Source organism: Strix aluco, chromosome 2 (genome assembly GCF_031877795.1).
Source record: "Strix aluco isolate bStrAlu1 chromosome 2, bStrAlu1.hap1, whole genome shotgun sequence".
NCBI classification, from domain to species: domain Eukaryota; kingdom Metazoa; phylum Chordata; class Aves; order Strigiformes; family Strigidae; genus Strix; species Strix aluco.
The window spans coordinates 49,767,190-49,787,792 of NC_133932.1; the positions used below are offsets into that span (position 1 = coordinate 49,767,190).

At 42.1% G+C, this 20,603-nt stretch overlaps 1 long non-coding RNA gene across 3 annotated transcripts in view; it reads left to right on the forward strand.

The window, feature by feature from the left end:
* Positions 1–20,603, forward strand: part of LOC141919329 (uncharacterized) — a 92,310-nt gene that overhangs the window by 14,213 nt on the left and 57,494 nt on the right. The window contains exon 1 of one of the 3 annotated variants that reach the window (XR_012621934.1): positions 16,944–17,469. The exons of the other annotated variants lie outside the window; for them this stretch is intronic. This is a non-coding gene — a long non-coding RNA (uncharacterized LOC141919329). Of the gene's footprint in view, positions 1–16,943; positions 17,470–20,603 lie in introns of those variants that run through there. 3 annotated transcript variants of the gene reach the window in all.

Sequence of the window (20,603 nt, forward strand, 5' to 3'; positions counted from 1 at the left end):
AAATACCAATAATCTAAACAGAGAATTCTGAGCAGAGCAAGCCACTGCAGTGCAGAACATAATTCATAGAAAGCATTTGACAATAGCATTTTTGATGATTCATTCTCCTGACTCAGATGACAGAGAGAACCAGGCATGGAAACAGTGTATCTTGCAATAAAAGAATGAGAGATGCAAGAGCACACTTGTTGTGATGACCCTGGAAATGATAGCAGGTTATTCTGGTGTCTGTTCTGGACCAGGTCGTAATGGGTGGAGGAGAGGGAGGGAGGGCACAATCAGTAAATGTATGATTACAATATAAGTTAGTGGGGAAAATGTCTAAGTATAGCTGATGACTTATAAAAAAAGTTTGTCTTGTAAAGATAATTTCAGTTGCTGTAGGGCATGCAGTATTGTGTGACATCCTAATTTTTTTCATAAATTGTTCTGTGAGATGGGGGCAGTTCTGCATGAGATGGTTTTCATAGTATTGTGTCTTGTATTTGCATTACTCTGTGACTAACTAGTTCTTTACGCACTGCTGAGCTGCAATAAAATCTCTCTGTCCTGTGAGCACTCCAGTACCTGACATTGTGGTTGTTTTAATGGGATTATATTTTCTTGTACAGGAGCACTGATTTGGGCCTCCCTTGTCTGCCTGGCTGCATCTGTTGTGGAGCTTGTTGGATTTCGGTAGCTTGGTGACACCTGCCCCTTTTGTCAAATTTAGCTGAAACCAGCCTGCACATTTAAAAGCATGGGGACAAAAGTGCCAGTGTTCAGACAATCCTGTTTCTCAAGGAATCCAGTTTAAAATGAAGAGCATGCAATTGGTATAGGTCTTGGTAACTGGATTAAAACTACCTACCTTTGAAAGAATTGCCATGCAGTGCAGTTTTCTCAGGGAAGCCCCTATTTGGGAATGTTTTGACTTGAATTGGAGTGGGAGGGAAAACCAGGTGCACTGTGCCTGCGTTTTGCAAATCTCACACCACATGTGGTCCAGCCAGATGTGCCTGACAGCCCTCAGCACACGAGAAGTACATACGTAGTGACATGCTGAGTCAGAGACTGTGAGTATCTCAGAAAGAGGAGGATCCATTTTGCATGGCAGTCATCGCCACATTTTTAATCCAGTCAGAAGTCTTTTCCCCATCTGCTGCTGAGGAGACCTTCAGTAAGAGGGTGGCTGGGTGTGGAGTGTACCAGTTGCTGTGGTAGCGGTGCTCAGGGCCTGGGCAAGAAATGGTCAGGGGTGCTGAGCGAGGCATTTTCCACGGAGCCCTGCCTTTCTCACACCCTTGGCCCTGCCATGAATGTACAGCGGCTCCTCTGTGCCTGGCTGCTGGCTGGGGCCGCTTGCAGCTTGACTGCGCTATGGCTGTTCCCAAGCTCTGGCTGAGCGGCCTGGTGACACAACAGCAGGTGTCCTGCCCTGCCACTGCAAGCAGGTGGGGGCTGGCCTGGCCCAGGAGGCTGTGGACAGGCACTTCGGGTGCAGTGTGAAGTACTGATGTTTTTGATGGCTACTGCCTCTTTGCGCTAGATTTTGGAGGATGGTTCAGGTTTATTTTTGACCAATGAAGCATAAGAGGGTCCTTGAAACCCAGGGAGAGTGTAGGGAGATGGGGCGATACAGGTTCCTCCCCATCTTTAATTTTGTTGCTTTCACTGCTGCCTCCACGCACTTAGGCACACTAACTTCATAAATGCACACAGTCTGTAAACTTTACATCGTCTTTCCTTCAAAGTTGGCTTATCCTGGCCAGGGAGTCTTCCGCAAGACTATATGAGTCACAAAAAGTAGCAATATGCTAAGTTAAATACAGTAAATGATTTATCTCCTCTCCCTCTGGTTTGTGTTTTGAAATGTACGCTGCACGGTTTGATAGCTTCCTACCACTGCTGCCAGGCCACCTGTCCCGCACCGCGTCCAAGTCTTTGTCTCCAAAAATACCACTGCAGCTCAGACAAACAGCTTGGCAGCCATGCCAGGGGAGACCTTTAAAATGATGATCTCGTATTGCCACAATGGGAGAGAAAGATACATTACACGTCTGACCCAACACTTCAGAACCACGGAGCTGGAAATACCACACCATGTCTAAAACACATATAGTGTGTTGATCAGCCTCTGGAAACAGGCATTGTCTGGCTTCAGAGTAGTTAATGTAGTACTACTGCTTTCTGTGATATAGTCTGATTTTTTTGTCTTTTTTTTTTTTTTTTAATCACTGACTCAAGCTATCAGCATTGGTAAATTAGGCTTTTATGCCTTGCCACAAACCCAGTGCTTTTTCTCTGTGTACTCTTTTTTTTTTTCCTGTTAATGAAGGTACTGTAAGTATGTAATGCCATGTGGTGGCTCTGGACAGACACTTGAAGTTTTTGAAGAGGTAGGTTAAATATAAACGGGCAGTTAAGTGGATGACCCACTGACGTTTAGGTCTCCAGAAGCAGTAGGGTTGCCTCTATGCTTTTGTTGCTGTTGGTTTGGTATAGGCTTGCCCATATGTTTCCATACCCAAGCTAGCTAGTGCCAGCCCAGAAGACATCAGGGAGCCCAGCACTGGGGGCACCCTCACTGCATGGGACTGTTAGTGCTGAGCTCTCGGCTGCCACAGCTGGACGTTGGAACCTAGGTGGTGGCCCTGACGCTGGCCCATGTGAGCTGGCATCGCAGTCGATATGACTGCAGACAGTCATCTTGTGCTGGACATCAAAGAGAGAGTGAGAGAATGGAGTTGAAGTTGCTTGGGATTTATTTGTTTTATAAATGGATGCAACTGAACTTTTTTCCGCAGAGTGGGGTGTAAAAACCCAAGCAGGATGCAGCTCCTGCAAAGCATCTTTGTCCCTGGCAGCAGCATTCTCTGGTACACAGTGGTGGGACTTCGGGAATGACACATCCTTGCTGCTGGGCTCTGCAGAAGGCTCTACTTTGCAAGCCATTACAATGGGCTAGCCACCCTATATCCTCTGGGTCAAGGCCAATATTGATTGTGAGAGAGATGTGGTAAAGTCACTTCGTAAGTGCACAGCATTCAAGGATGACGTGAGGGAGGCAACATGCCTCAAGTTTCTGCCTACGTGCAGATAGAATAAGGAAGCACGTCTGTTAAAACAAAAGGTCTGTGTTGCTTGTTTGGTTTTAAGAAACTTTCCATCCTCCCATTGAAAGAAGCCCTTGAGGTGAAAGGAGTGCAGTTGTGAGGGTTTAATATTGTTGGCATCTGTTTCTACTGAGGTTACATAATTGCTGTTTTCCTGGGAAATGAAATCATGGAACTGAAAAACTAAATCCACCAGGGCATAAGCAGGCACAACTTTGATTTCAGGCACCTGTCTGTGCCAGTATTTAATTTGGCACAGGAAATGTAGCATCAAAATGAATATAAACAAGTAGCACAGGAATAATGGCACAACTGGCATTCAGACACAGAGGTGTGAGAACAAACACATCCCTCCCCAGCATGGGAAACTTCCCAGTGTATAGTGTGTGTGTGGGACAAGGCTGATGTCAGGAGCAGGCAAGGAGAGTCCTGTGCAGCAGGAATGACAAGGAGGGTTTGGGAAATACACTTGCAGAAACCCAACAACCCACACCTTAAATGAATTGAAAGGAGAGAAGGTCAAGCTGTAACCAAAGAAGAGAAGCTGTAAGGCTGTAAGGCTTTTCCTCTGTCTCGCCTTAGTAATTATCTCTTGTTTGCAGAGCTTCCATTAATTGGAATGCATTTCCTAATGAAATTAGGCTGGCAGCCAGTATTCAAGTCTTTTTACTGCTAGGGAAAATTTGTTCTTTGAGCAACTCAGCCATTGATTTTTGTTTGTGTTTTCATTCATCATGCGACTGTTACATGCCAAAAATTCCACACTCCATCATATTGCCTTGGACAGTCTGAGTTATTTGATTTATTCCCTTGCTCCTGTGTCTTGAAAACTGAATTCTACAGCAGTACCCCATTTGTAATTACTTTGTTGTATGGTTTTCACAGCCCCCCCTTTTTTTAAAAAAATAGTTGGCCTTTCTTTTAACTACTTATCTGTTAGGACAGCATGAAATGCATGGCAATGCAAAGACACTAAGAATCCCAGGGAAAAAAATAATAAGGCTTCAAAAAATTGGTTGAAGTGACATTTGCATTGTGGGATTTCTAAATTTAAAAGGATTCTCAAACTTGCCTGGTTTATAGGGAGCACGGGAGCTGTACTGTATCAGTACAGAAGAGCACATTTTGAAGAGAGATCTTTGACAAAGCGAAACTAGGAACAGTTGAGCTGGAAGGGGTCAAAACCCTGTGCAGACTTCAGTCAGTCTTTGGACTGTGCTTTGCTTATCTCTTTGAAGAAAGGTGGGACTGGAGAGAGCAATTAAAGCAGTATTTGGATGTGGTGTCTTCTTTGCTTCTTCAGCCAGCTCAGGACTTGGTATTGCTCATGGGTGTGCAAACAGCCTTGTCTATCTTACTCTGCAGGATACTGTTTGATATATTGGCTGTATCTACATACATACCTTATCCGTCAGGCTGAATTACTTCCAAGAATTAATCTTTCTGCTACATCCCCACTACACGATACATAGCTGTACTGACCATCCTCCATAACAAATATGAATCTTATAAAAGGCATGCAGGCATTTTACAACAGACTTTAAGTAATTGATCCGTCGGTCTCCTTTCTTATTCAGCACATAGGAAGGATAGTGAGCAAGGCTGAAGGTTAGACAAAGAGAGAATGATTTGAGTTACCTCCAGGTCAGAATGATCAAAAATATGAGACTGGCTTTAAAATTAGTTTTTGAAAAGCAGTATGTTTAAGGTTCCTCTTAGTTTCTTTGATGTTTGAGACTTAAATGAATGCACTCAATTCACCTTTACAGATTTGTCTCAACACATGCTAGCATAAACAGCTGTGAATTAAATCTTAGTCACCCACCATCTACAACAACTGGAAGTATAGGGACAAAATCAGTATTATAGGACCTGTGACTGAAATCAGGAGAGTAAAAAGACAGTGGAATTCTCTGCTTTTTAGGACTTTACTGCAGTTTCTGGAACAGTGACATTCTTCAACTTACTAAGCTTCCCCCTAAATTTGTGTGTTAGACTATGTGTATGTGTGGAAACTCACACAATTGGTGCTACTTACTTAAAAATAATTTCCTTAGGTGTATTTTAATTATTTCTCCTTATGATTCGAGCAGGTTTACTTCCTATCCAGAAAACAAATGGTGCAGTAGTAGTCATCTTCAAGAGACAGGCTGTTACTGTGAGAAGTCACACTAAGAAATTATGCTGAGAACCCCCTAGTACCATGAATGTTATGGATGATGTGAAGAATTTGGTGGTGCTGCCAATACATGCTTATGGTGAGAAAGAAAGTCAGCCAGCTACCCTTAGCTGCTGGGCTGAGGCTTGGGGTCTTTGTGCTTGTCCTGGTTTAGCCAGGATAGGGTTAAGTTTCCCCAGCAGTGGGGGGGGAGCTCTAGCTGGGTTATTCAGATACCTTGCAGACGTCACATCCTGGCGCCGAAGCGGACACTTGGTTACCGTGTGTACTATGGGATTTTGCTCTGTTCTCACTGCTGTATTGGTAGATATTTTGCTCTGTTCATTGCTATTACTGTTATTCTTATTGTTATTGTTGTTGTTTGCTGTGTTGCTGTTGCACTGTTGTATTAAACCTCTCCTTATCTCAGCCTCGGGGCTTTGTATTTCACTCCCTTTGTGGGGGAGGGGCAGCGGCCGCGTTGTCTCAGACCCCGGCAGGGACTAAACCACTACAGTGCTGCTATGACAAAATTGTGTTTACAGAGGATATGCGCTTCAAGAAGGACTAATGGACTAGTTTAATGGGTTGTTCAATTGGAACAGGTCACAAAGAAAAGCAGCCCTCAGATCAAGATAAAGATGCTTCTGAGATTATTAAAATAAACAGAAGAGGCTTTAGGGATGTCTTTCACTGGAAAATTATAGGGGGAGGAAAAGGAGCGTTGCAGGGGATGGTTTTGTAAAGGGAAAGAAAGAAGGGCAGGCATATTTGCATCAGGTTGTTGTAACTGTCCTCTGAAGACACATAATAGAAGTTTTCCCTCTCTAGCTGTACAGATAACTCCTGGTAATCACTTTTGAAGCAATGTGATTATCAGTTACCTAGAGTACAATATCAGAACTGCACCAGATATTACAGCAACTTGAATGGGCTTTTGGTCATACATTTACAAACAATGGGCAGCATTTTCCTCTAATGTCAGACTTGCTCAAACTCTCCATTGCAGTGCTCTTTAACAAGCCCTGTCACTTCTGTGAAATTTGCAAATAAATGTCTTAGTCAACCACTTCTTCAAGTTATTGATTACTGACCAGCAAATAGTACTCAGCACACCTCACATCTATAATGAAGAAGATATTCTATATATTTTTTTGCATTATTCACTTCCTTCTGGTCTTGAGATGTTGTAGAAAATGTAGCAGGCTGCAGCGCATAGTTACAGTCTTTTCCTGCATGTTATAAAGCAAACAAACTGGCCACCTCCTCTTCCTAAAATTGCAGCAACAAGATCAGAAAGTGACACGAGGCTTTCATGGAATGTTTCCCTCTCAGTGTACCGCTGGTACTTGACTGTCTTTCCATTCACAATGAAATGGCTACAGAAAACAAGGTGTACAGATGCAGAAGAAAATAACTGTGGGAAGAATATGTAGTATCTTAGTGATGCTAGAAATACATTGCCACTGGGGAGTGTGATGGTTTATGGTATTGAAATGATCAACTCTCTCTTTAGGATCTGAAATTCCATGACTACTGATGTGTTTACAAGAGTGATTTCTGCTTTCTCCTGTGACTGCATTGTCCCTATCTTAAATATGTTATGCACAAATATGGAAGAAGAGAGAAATACAGATGCACACAACATGCAGGTGTCTGAGACCTCATTGTGAGACTCACCTAGTGTACAAATACAGTACCAGAATAAGATCATGTTTGACTGCAAAGCATTTATTTGCTTTTCATTATTCTTAATAAATGGAGAAAGGACATAGATTTGTGTTTTGCCTGCCTGCCTTTCCCAGGAGGTGTTTATCTTTTATAAATAAACCAACAAAATAAAGACAATGTTTCCACAGAGTGCCTGATTGTGAGAGCACAAAGTTGCAGCTAAGAGGACTCCTGTAGGATTTTCAACACCAGGCAGTCCTGGTGAGGAGCAGCTGCCACTTCCCTTTGCAGAGCAGGGCACAGGAATGCCCCCAGGCGTCGCAGGGAATGGCAGGGGTCCTGTGGGATCATCTACAGCAAAGGATTGGTCACGCAGGGCTTGGCGTCAAACTCAACTTTCTTTCAGGGGACTGTGTCCTGATGCCGTTATGGCAAGTGCCTCATCTCCTGATTCTCCCAGCCTGAGAGGCAGGTAGTTAATTTTTAAATAGTTGATAGTTCCCACACATCTTTCTTAATTTTTGTCTTAAATCGACTGCCTCTACTTGCAGCTCTTTTCCACTGACAGTAATTAAGCAGAGGGTGATGGTGGTGAGGTCTGTGGACCAGATGACCTCCTTTCCAATCTAAATTAGTCTACGTTTTCGGAAAGAATACTAGTACAGTCTTATCCGGGCAGTAGCAGACTTGTCTGTGCTGAGGAACAAAGTGTGACAACAGCGCTGAAAGACAGTTATGGGTTGAAGATGGGAACCTTGTTGAGTAGAAAATGGAAACTTGAGACCTATCCCAGGACACCTACAAAGTGTTAACACTGTCTCGGCTGTTGGTATTGATCAGTGTCACAGACAGTGGTTGCAAGGTATCTATCATTCATATGATCTCTCTAGGCTGACCGAAAAATGTGCTCTGCAACTGTGACCATGTATATCTTCACTTGTTAGCATGGTACCCAGCACAGCTGTGACTTGTACCAGGTAGCACTCTTCTAGACAGCTTGAGCGTCTTCTAGGAACCAGGAGAAAATATTTGAGAAATATATTTGTCAATAGATAGGCCTGGTCACACCTATGTTATAAACCTAAAATACTTGTTACTATGGGAATTCTTTCCACATTCTTCAGGCTGATGATGATATAATGGTGTTTTCACTGGAGACAAGATATGATTTGCAGGAAATTTTTTTCCTTGAAGACAGTGATTGGCTCCAGACTTCTCCAAGTGGTGCTCACTGGAGAAAACAGCAGCTCTTTAGGTATTACTGAGATCTATAAGGTTGCTGCTGAACTGCTTCATGCTACAGCTCCGTGACCCCTATGAATGCTGCTTGTTTTCGTTGTGATTGCAGTCCCCCGAGCTGCAACACGTTCTCCCACATCTGTGTCTGAAACAGCCAGTGTGGCTCCCATACGGAGTGGCTTTTTGAAACTTTACTGATAGAGAAGTGGTGAAGGTTTTGAATGAACTGAAAGATGAGGCGAAGACTGAGTTGCATTTTGCACCGAGACCCTCCTTCCACTGCTGTGACCTTCGCATGCCTGGGGTTCAGGCCATCTAGACTGTGGCCCCTTTCCTTTTTTTTTTTTTTGCTCCAACATTTTAAGTTGTAATAGTTTCAGAAATTTAAAGCCATGGGTTTTTATGCTTGCTCTGAGAAGGCAAAGTGTTTTGTAAGACCTCCAGAGAATATATGTATGGACTTGCAGATCTGGGCTAGACTCAAGAAGAATGCTGAGCAGCATAGAAATGTGGGAAGCCAAAAATATATTCAGACACACTTTTATGATTTGTCTGTGTGTCCCCTGTGGGACAGGATCCGAGGGTTTTCTAGGCTTACGCAGACACTGTTTTGATACTACAGCACAGAAGGGCTGGGTCTGCTGCGTGTCCTTGTGTGTGTGCGTATTCTAGCTGAGCCAGGGCTTATAAGCACTGTCTTTTAAACCCTGCCATGAATAATGAAATACTCATTGAGGTTTTTCTGCAGTCCTGCAGCAGGGAATTGCTACTCCTGTAACCTTTGTTTCTCTTCCTGGAAGGAGTTGTGTGCAGCATCCAGTGTAATGCTCTGTCATCAGGATTACATGCTGATATTGCCTTGATAGCTTTCTCTTTTTTTTTTTTTTCTCCTTTTTCTTTTTTTCTTTTTAGCATATGGAAGCTTCAGCTTTTAGCAGTTGATGTATCCATATTTTCCACTGATTTACCACTTTCTCTATATCCTCCCCCCTTACCACTCAGTTTCTGCAGCATGGGAAGGTTAAGCCCTTCCAGAGTGTAAGAGTCATGACAGAAGCTGTAGTCAGGCAGAAGCTTGTCCCTGGCATCTAGATGTTTTCTGCTGGTGTTTTTGAAGGTGTTTCCTCTGGGCTGCTGGGAAGGCTGGATGCCTTGCTGGCAGGGTTTGTCCCACAGAGGGGTGAGGGGAGGTGGGGCAGGCACAGAACAGTACTGCACTGCACCTCTCTTTCCAAGCTGGGCAGCAAGGTTTTAGTACCTGTGGAGTAGTGAACAAGATAGCAGCATATAATTTTTCCAGTAATTCATTCATATGCAGGCCGCGGAGAGGTGGAGTTGTGTCTCTCGGGGATGTGCTGCGAACACGCCATGATAGGAGAGAGCAGTTTCACTGGTAATGAAGTTAATGTCAGAAGCGTCTCTGTCTTTCCCTGGGCTCAGATAAGTCATATGGTAATAAAATTAATTCCTCTCAGTCCTTCTCCCCAGATAGCACATAGCTATGGGCAGTGATTGCTTTGTGTCCCACACCTCTCATCCTGAGTACTTTTCATCTCATACGCTTGGTCACACCTGAGCCTCTTTCTTTTTTCTTCACTTATTCTCCATGAAGTTCAAAGGTCCTGTCTTTTTCTGTAGCAGGAAGGAAAGCACTGCTGTCCCACAGACCCACTTGCTCATGGCTTTGACAAGCTGTGTGCAGAGGAGTTGGAAGGAGCTGCCCTCATTCCCTGTTCATCCTCTTCTCTCAGCTGTTGAGAAAAAGCTGTGCTCTTACTTCGGAGAATCATGCAGGGACTTGAGCAAGCTCCACAATACATACTACAGATCTCATCCTGGCATCGTGTCTGTTGCTGGCAGGAGACCTCCCTGTTCAGTGGCGTGAAATAGGAATAGGTAAATCTATCTTGAGCAATGCACAGCTAGGCATCATGGTAGCACAGTCAGTAGGTAAACTGCTTATTTGTGAATTATGTCGAGGAATGGTTAGTTGGAGGCATGACCCTGACACCAAAGTGTTTCTGTTTGGGAGTCTGGAGGAGGATGTGAGGAGTGGTTTCCTTCTGGGGAGAGATGAGCACCCTTGAGGAGAGTTGGACAATCTGTGCTGGTGCTTCTGAATTCTTGTATAATGCTAGTACACCCACTAACCGCTCTCTCATCAGTTCAAGCTGGTCATTCATTTTTTGTTAGACTAACTTAATGTTCCTGGGATCTGATTTTAGAAAATACAGAGTGCTTATGGCCATAACTACAGTGCATAAAGTTTTTGCTGTCAGCGCAATACCAGAGAGAATGCTAAGTATTGTCAAAAAATGAGGTAGGTGGTATCTCAACTAGGATATCCATAATCAGGGTAAACTTTTGACCTTACATGTCCTGTGCTGTGTATGTAGGCTATGGTAATCCTATTCTGCCTGAAGTGTTCTTACTGCTGCAATGAGCTCTACTGGAAAGGATAAGGGCACTATTAGTATTATATTCCGGGCAACAGGATGTGGCAAATGGGAAACTGATCCCTATGTGAGATGGCAAGCATCAGGAAAGAAACTAGGAAATGCAGCATATACTTACACAGAAATTGAATTTTCACAGATGTACTATTATTTCCTGTCATGACCTTTCACTATAATGTCTTTTACCATTACATTTTTATAAAATGTGTGTGAAAGTGTGCCTCAGAGAGAAATTTCATGTAGGGAAAAAATAAATATTAGAAGTTAGTTTGCAGTCCCTTCCACGTCACAATAGCCTTTGGCCCTGGTCTTCCTGTTGATTAGGAGAGAGAAAAGAGAAATCTTATCTGAGAGTCTGTGGTCCCACCTGCCTTGAGCTCTTCTCAGTTTGGCCTCAGAGTGAAAGACTGAACAGGAAAAGATTGTTCACCTTCAATTGCTGCAAGAAACAAACCCGTAATTGTTAAACTCATTGTGCCTTGGTTTGCAGTGCAGTCTTAAAGTGAAAACTATTGTAAATATAAAGGTATGTTTTCATACAAATAAAGGATTTTTCTTGTAATTGGTGTAACGTTAATGGCAGTCGAGATGCGTTGAAGAACAAACTGTTGAATGAGTTAGATCATAGATCATAGGATGCTTTGGGTTGGAAGGGACCTTAAAGATCATCTAGTTCCAACGCCCCTGCCATGGGCAGGGACACCTTCCACTAGATCAGGTTGCTCAAAGCCCCGTCCAACCTGGCCTTGAACAATTCCAGGGAGGGCACAGCCACAGCTTCTATGGGCAACCTGTTCCAGTGCCTCACCAACCTCATGGTAAAGAATTTCTTCCTCTTATCTAATCTAAATCTACCCTCTTTCAGTTTAAAGCCATTACTCCTCATCCTATCACTACAGTCCCTGATAAAGAGTCCCTCCCCATCTTTCCTGTACGCCCCCTTTAAGTACAGGAAGGAGACTATAAGGTCTCCCCAGAGCCTTCTTTTCTCTAGGCTGAACAACCCCAACTCTCTCAGCTTGTCCTCATAAGGGAGGTGCTCCAGCCCCCTGATCATCTTCGTGGCCTCCTCTGGAGTCACTCAAGCAGGTCCATGTGTTTCTTATACTGGGGGCCCCAGAGCTGAAGACAGTGCTCCAGGTGGGATGTCAGGAGAGTGGAGTAAAGGGGGAGAATCATCTCCCTCGACCTGCTGGCCATACTTCTCTTGATGCAGCCCAGGATGCGGTTGGCTTTCCATCCACTACTACCCCCAAGTCCTTCTCTGCAGGGTGGCTCTCAATTCACTCATTGCCCAGCCTGTCTTTGTGCTTGGGATTGCCCTGATCCATGTGCAGGACCTTGCACTTGGCCTTGTTGAACTTCATGAGGTTTGCCACCTCTCAAGCCTGTCCCGGTCCCTCTGGATGCCATCCCTTCACTCCAGCATGTTGACCGCACCACACAGCTTGGTGTCATTGGCAAACTTGCTGAGGGTCACTTGATCCTACTATCCATGTCTCCAACAAAGATGTTAAACAGCACCGGTCCCAACACTGAGCCCTGAGGAACACCTCTGCTTGGACATTGAGCTGTTGGCCACAACTCTTTGAGTGTGACTATCCAGCCAATTCATTATGCTCTGAGTGGTCCATCCATCAAATCCGTGGCTCTGCAATTTAGAGGCAAAGATGTCATGTGGGACAGCGTTGAATGCTTTGCACAAGTCCAGATAGATGATGTCAGGTGCTCTTCCCTTATCCACCAACGCTGTAAACCCGTTAGTATGGCATGGAAATCACATGGGTTTTCCTGGAGTAGGGGAAGAGCAAGGTCTTCTCAGATATGGAGTATAAAATTTGCCTTAGTACTAGTAAGAGACTGATCCCAGCAATCAGGGAAATGTCACCATGCTGGCCTTGTCTATTATGCTTTTATTGATGTATTGTCAGCTTTCTCTTCAGGTGTATTGAGCTGGTTTTAAACGACCATTTGAGATAATTGTGCCATTTCCTACAGCAGGGCTTCTTGCTGTCTGAGAACAGTGTACCTTTTCTGTACCTCCCTGCAGTCATCTCTTTGGTTCACTGGAGAGTGATGGACATGGTCCTGGTGGACTGACTGCTGGGGACATGTGCCTCAGGGCTCTGTCATTGTGTAGGTGCAGGCAAGTGGTGGGACGTGACGATTTGACCCACCATAATGCTGTTCCTCAGTGCATGGTGCACCACTTCCTCTGCATGCTGGGTGGAGAAGACCAGCACCCCCTTGCTGCATGGCTCAGAGGGTGTCCCCAGGGACCAGCAGTTCGGGTTGCTTCCTGGGCTCCAAAAGCTGACCAGCTCTCACAGACTTCTGTAAAAGATCACAAATCTCAGCCTTTGTTCAAAACTCAGTCTAAAACAATAGCTGAATGTCTTCTAAAAGTCTTGAAACTGAGGGCAATTTGCATGAGCTCTCAGGACTGGTTTTGTAACAAACTCCTTTCTTTGTTAAGTGTAAGGGGAGGAAAAGAAAACCAAAGTTTGATTTAACTTCAGCAGTATACTAATACCTGTATTTTTTGGCTGATTGTACTGGCTGTATTTTGCACAATAGCCAAGCTGGAAACAAAATCAGCAGCACAACTGATTTCTATGTTTTTTTATCTGGATTTACAAAAGGCCCTGAAATCAAAAAAGTAAACCCGTTGCCTGAAATCTGTCTTGCTTGAATGTCTTATTGACCTGACTGTTAGTGATAATACTGAATCGTGCACAGTTTTGGTCAGAATTTGGCAAAGATTGTACTGATTAGTCTTTTCTGTTCTCCTACATATATGTCTCCGTTGTTTGGAATTGGAGGAACAGAGAATATTGTCTTCACTGAAATGAGTTTTTTCGTCATTTGTCTGTGGAAAAAGTACTTTTTCTGTGAATTCCAACTTTTTACTTTCTTGGCAATAAAAATGCAATTTTCCCTTGCTGATGCTGTCTATGCAATATACTTTTACAGTTCTGCTGCCATCCTGTTCTGAATACTCTGGGGAAATTGTGACATACTTGTTCAGAAGCCTGTGGGACTTGAAAATCTGTTTTCTGTTTTGTTATGTTTTGTTTGTGTGTTTCCTCTTTTTAAATTTATGCTGAAGGTGGGTTGCAAGCCAAACTCTGTATCCAAACCAGTTACAAAGCAGGAAATTATCTTTTCTAGCCAAACCCCCTCGTTCAGTGGGAATCTGAGGCTTTTGGTCAACTCTAATCCAGACACCTTTGAAGCATGGATCAAAAATCTGCATTGTGGTATTGCTACCTCCTTTGGCACATTAAAGCATAATTTTCAAGGTAGCCTAGATGTATATAATTTTTAATTTTTCACTGTCCCCTTGGCATTGCAGAACAGCCTTTTTTCTACTTCTGCTTAAAAACCAAAACATGTAATTTAATTGTATTGTCTGTTCCAGTTATACAGGTGTGTATCTATCTTCTAATTTGGTCCAAGTTGTTTGCTTTCTGGACTGTTTTCTTTTTGCTTTCCTCCCAGGGGTTTGTAGCTGCATTTCCTAGAGAAGCAGAAGACTGGAAAACCCTTTAATCCAGAAAAGCTGTTTTCTTTTCTCATGTTGAAGTGGGATTTTAATGAAAGGTCTTCAATACAATGAGCTTTTGGTCCACTTTCCAACAACATGAAAAAAATTTCTACTTTGGTCTTTCATTTAGTCTCCTATTTACCCTGTGGCTACTTTCCTCCCCACTTCTCCCCTGAAAAGCTGGGTTAAATTGTGTCCTAATACTTTTGAGTGAATTTCCAAGTCATGGAAGTGTGTATTCTTGCTGAAAGAATCTATTTTTTAATTTTAAATCCGTGGCTTGGCATTGCCAGATTACCATATGGAACAAGTTCTAATAACCAGCCAAGATATAAATAAATTCAGTGAGAACATTAAGAGCAAAAAAACAAAGAAATCCCTAATCTTCCAAACAGCCTGTCAGGCACCACTTTCATTCCAATGGGGAAAAGAAAAGTAGCTAGGAAGAACAAATGTCTGCAGTTAAAATGACAGCTTTCAAAGTTATCTATGTGAGATGGACTCTGACAAAAGATGTTTCCCCCCCATGTGTCTGAAATTGTGTCCTGTGCTCTCTTACCTTGGCTGTCCCACTGTTCATCAGACCAGTGGGACAAGAGTTTAAGCAGCACTTTGAAAATTTAGCCTACTTGGGTGGCATTGCTTGCATTTTCAGTGCACTGGGCTGTGGTTCCTCAATTCATACATCACTGGCAAACTGCAGTGGGTCCAGAAAGCCACATCATATCATATCTAAGCATGCATGCATGTAGAGACAAATCTTCCATTGATGTTCAAAATTTTGGAAACATGGGGTTCATACGGTGATACACACAGGTGCTTGTTTATTTTTGACTATCTCTCCAGAGCAGAAGAGTGAATAATGCTTGATAATACAGTCCAGTGACTACCCTATGTTATCTGTGTGTAATATGCAAGGATTTTCTTCAAAGATAGCAGAATTAGAGCTGGAAATCCATCTTTGATTTAAAACCAAAATTCTTCAGACTTCTGCTACATCTGGACCCAATTCTAGCTCTATTGTTTGAAGGTCTGTGTGAGCTGGCTCTGTCTGTGCTACAGCAGTAACGTGGTGAAAGACACTTCTTGTGCTCCTTTGAGTGCGTGTGTGAGATTCCACAGCAGAGTTACACCATCCTAAACCACCTCTGAATCATCACTATTATGAAGCGTTTAAAAACCATTTTGTGATTAATAGTGGTAGATAAATTGCAGGGTCAGGCTTACCTGCTCTCTAGTGAGGCTGCTGCCAATGATTCTGTGGAAATGGTGAAGGCTGCCAAAAAATACCGCATGAATGAACAGTGCAGAGGCCCAGCAGTTCACAGCAAAGCATTGCTTTCTGTCCAGACAGTAGCGAGTTCAAAGTAGCTGGTTCCCATTTCCACACATCATGGCACAAGTGCCGAGGTGTTCAGGACTCTGGTGCTTCCAACAGTGTTTTTGTTAGAGTAAGTGTTTGTAATTTTCAGCATTTCTGGAAAAAATATCTGTATTGCTGGAAAGAAATCTAGCTGAAAGAAGGGCCCTGTGCTTTTTTTCCCCCCACTAGGCTCATACAAAGCTGCTGCTGCTGCATCTTCCTCTGAGTGGCCTCAGCACAACACCCTTGGAAATAAGAATGACTCATCTTGATGGGGGTCTTCCTGTTGGGATATTGGAAATAAACACAGTTACTGCAGGGGACTTAAAGTACAGTACTTTGGATGATGAAACTTGAGGCATTGCTGGGCGAGTTGAGGCTGCAATCAGAAAGCTGTCAGAGGCAGCAGAGAAGCCCTGGGGGAAGAGACGAGCAGAGTAATAAGATATGTCCAGAATGTTTTGCCATTAACTTAAAATATTGTGGAAATAGAATATTGGCTCTCAGTTAAATCACGCAGAGACTTGGAAAAGGACTTTGAGAAACACACGGGCATTGTGCAGGATTGCTGCAACAACTATGCCAAATGCTGCAGCTAAGTGATGGTCCATCACAGCCCTACAGCACTAAGCACCCTGCATAGCTCACTCTACCCTGTGGATATGATAGCCGTATGCTTCAGGTGTGGTTGAGACCAAAGTAAATAGCAGGACTGCTCTGAACAGTCAGTCCTAACTTCTTGCATTAAAACCTCATCTCTTCCCTTCCTTTGCCCTGGCTCTGTTGAGACAGAAGTGAATCCTTAAGAACTTCCTTATGGAAATGTGTTTATATATACCAGGTAGCACATGTGAGGCAGATCTGTGGTCGTATAATGGTAATTTATTCATTATTTAGGCATTTTAATCAGTCCATTTAGAGCTGCTGCTCATATGAGCTACTGAATATTCAGGAACATTAGATGAAAGGCTGATACCAGATTTTTCTTTTTCCACACATACATTTTGCTGTTTCTTTTGTTGTTTGTTTTGTGGTGTTTTGTTTTTTTTTTTTTTTTTTTTTTCCTTACACAAAGATATTGGTAGTTTGGGAAGCTATGACTTTACAAAGAAACATTTTTGACTAGAGGAGTCTGTTACATGAAGCTCTCCTCTACTCAGCTTGATGCCTTGTCCTGCTGGTTTGTCTTTCTTTCAGTTTTTGCAGCAACTCCTGTTCCCCACTTGCCTGCCTAACCCTCTCCATGGGCTCTGAGCTGCAGAACCATGCCTGGGGAGGGACAGAGCATGTGTAGACATGGCAGTAGGCTATTCTGCATCATCAGAACAAGCTCTCAAACTTGATCTTCTGGGGAAAATCTTCAAATCTTCTCAGAAGATGTAAATATTCAACTTTTTTTTTTTCTTCCAGGATGGGAACATAAAATGCTGTAATGTTTTCTTTACTTCTGGAAGCTGACTTCTGGATGTTGAGCCATAAAAGAAGTGGCACGATTCACACCCTGCAGTAAACCCCACAAAATTCAAGCTGAATTTCCAGTGTGCTGTACGCCAGGATGCAAGTGCTGTTTGTGCTGTTAATATATGCACAACATAATGAATATTATTACTATCATTAATCATTTTCATTATAATTAATGTAGCTACAGTATAAGTCTATTGAAAAATAAGAGTTAAGAAAAGAATAGGGATTACACAATCATTGTATCTCAACAAAGCCCAGTGCCATGGAATTTTACCTATCTCACAGCAGAAATAACCATGTCAGCCAGCAAGTGCAATTACATGGTATATATGTATGAATACTGCTCTATGCTTAAATACTAATTGCAAAATCACAGAATGACTGAGGAAACTCAGACATCACTCATAAAAAATTTGACAACTTGACAAGTAACAGATATAAGTGATGCTTCATAGTCCCCCCAATAGTTTCTTTAGGTAAGATTTTACATCTTTTTTAACTCATGTGGATACATGTCTCACTGAAAAATCTGTTTGGTTTCTATCTAAAAATGGGATTCTAGCTCTCTTCTTTGTAAATGTCCCTGCATCACACTGCTATTAAATAAAAATGCACTCTACCACACAAGTTGGGTGCTTATAATGTGGCATTATTTATGGAGTCTTGTTTCTGAAATAGTTCATAGGTGCTTCTATTTGAAATCTACCTCACCATAATTTATGTTTTAGGCATTCTGCATTATCTTACAGTGTGGAGTTCAAATTTATATTCATCAGAAATTCTGAGGAGAAAACCTTTGTAACAATGCAATTTCATATCACGTCTCTATTGATTCTGGGGATGAATTTTTTCATGGAAGAATCTTTGAGAGCTTGTATAACACAAGTTTCCTTTCTCTCTGGCATAATTAATTTTGTGGCAAGATGCGAAAGATGCATTTCATTTAGTGCACTCAGAAATACTTCACATTGAATCTTTTGCATGCTAACCTTTTCTGTTGTTGAAACTCGAAAAAGCTGCTAAGAAAAGACCCAAAAACCCACAAAAACTTCAGATTAAATATACTTCAAAATAAATGAAAATTTGGCCAATAATGTTCCATCCCAGTTCAAAGGCAAAAGTTTAGTTTAACTTCCTTTAGAGCAGTATTGAGAATTTGTTGTATTTTCAGTCACCATTTAAAGTGGGAACATCTTCACTTGTCTTCTTCAAAGAAGGGAAAAGAGAAATAGTGTTGTAGTACAGGATAAAATATTACTTCTCTCAGGTGTAGATGCTATATAGGCCATTAAGAGAAAACACTACACCTGGAAATTGAATGGATCTGAAGAACCAAAAGGAGTACAACAGCAACATTGTATCTCTGAGTCCCTTCCAACTCATTCACTTAGTGCAGCTTTAAGATCGGTAGCACATTGCCTAATTGGTATTGGCAAGTCAATGGCATTTCTTCGTCTACATCTTCCTGATTCTCTGAAACTGTTGCATTCCAGGAGGGCTAGGAGAACAACACAGGAAGAGGTTAAAATAACCAGATTTTCATATAAAATACTAATTTTTGCTATCTACAAGGAAGAAAAAAAAGACAAATGAGGACTTAATTTCCTCTATTCTTATTGAAGTGGCATGTAGCAGAGGACCTGATTTGAGATCTTGTGAACTAAATCTTGAAATACCTTACCTCCAGGCACCATGGGCTCTACATGCCCAATTACTTTGTTCTCAGGATATAAATCACTGAAATGAAGAAGGGGCATGGACCCTTTGGGATCTCAGGCTGTGAGTATTAGTGTCTAAGAGAAATGAAGATCAAATTCAGTAATAGTTATTGAGTTCACAAAGTATCTAGTATGTAGTTCCTAAGGAACAGGTTGGGCATAACTATTATTGCTTGCCAAAATCAAGTGAGAAACAGGGAAGTCTCTGAAATAACTAAGGTGAAATTGGTAAGGATAATAACAAGGAATAGATGCTTGTACTGCTGTTCCTATTGAAATTGGTCACAATACTCCTGATCTATCTTTGGTAAAGGAGAAATTGGCTGCGTGGTTGGTTTATATAGTGAACAGAAATGTGTATTTGATTTAAGTCTGTTGTGCATATGTTGCCACAATGGTAAATGGTAAGTTACTTTATATACCTTGACCCTTATATAAACAAATGAAAAGAGCATTAAATATTTTTTTGTGTGTGTAAGATTTTCATGGTAACAACTGTAAGAATAATAAAAAAATATATTTCCAACAATTTTCATATGATATCACCATCTTGAGTGCAATACCTCTGACTTACATTAGTGTCATAATGCAAACACTGAAGTGTTTACTCACATTTTTCCAGACCTATCTCTGAGTTATACAGAAAGAAGGGAGGAAACTACTAAAATATTGAAATGAGAGAAGACTGCTAGTTTTAAACAAGAAGGAAAGTTATTGGTCAAAGTGTAACTTTCCACTAGAGATTTTTAAAATAAATCCATCTAAAGTACTAAATACATGAAGGTTTGAAGTGAAGCACTACCAGTAGTCTCACACAGTACTCAGAAATGTTCATTTTGGTGAAAAAGTTTGCCAAAACTTCTTTTCAGTTTTCCTTCAAACTCTCAGTGTTTCCATACCAAGGCTGATGGAAACGGGAAGAGGAAAAAGGCAAAAACAGGTCTTCTGAAAATTTCTGCTGTGTTTTTTCGAGAGTCTCTCCTCTCTCCTCAGAGTAGGTGGGATTCATTTTGGCAAACTTTACTACAGCCTGGAGGTGCCTACCTCTGAGCTATTCTAGGTTTCCTGTGTGATCCGTGGAGAAAAGTAGCTCTTTTAAGGCATGACTCATGTAATCTATTTCAAACACCTACTCTCAGATAAGATGTCCATATAGGAGCCAAGGGTGTCTGGCTCAGATGTATATGTCTACACTTGGCCAGATGAATCTTACCCAGTATGTCTATGCTGCAGACTGCCAAGAAACAAGATAAATTTAGCTGTATAGTGCTCAGTGCTGTCACAGAGGAGTTTTTAAAAGCTAGTTCAGGTATTTCTGACTCCATGGTGTAGTTTTCCATAAGACAGTGTCCACCCGAGTGCCTTATGGTACTTATAACTCAGGTGTTTCAGGCCCTTGTTTTCTATGGCTGTCATCCCTAACTGGGCATCATGGTACATAGCTGTCACACAGTCAGGAAACTCTGAAAGCCACCCCATGTGCAGTGTGGGACTAAGGAAACCAGAGGATACCTGTATATGTATGGTGAAGAAATATTCATCAGGAGTTAAGGTATGATATGACTTCTGTACTGGTGAAACTGCTGCTGAGGTCTGAGTCCAGTTGTGGTGCTGATGTTTTAAACACCTCTGAAATCCATCCAGCACAGTCAGAAGTCTGGACATGCTACCTGTCAGTAGAAGTGAAGAAGCTCAATCTTTTTATTTTGACAAAGAGAAGGTTAGCACATTACTTTATCGTGGTTTAAGAGTTGTTACACAGCGACATTTCTGATATGGGTTGACAATTTAATCTAGTGAATGTAAGTGTGATGTTACTCAATCTCTAAAGTAAAACCAGATTAATTCAGGCTACAAAAAGGAGCGTAATTTTTACAGCATGGCTAAATAAC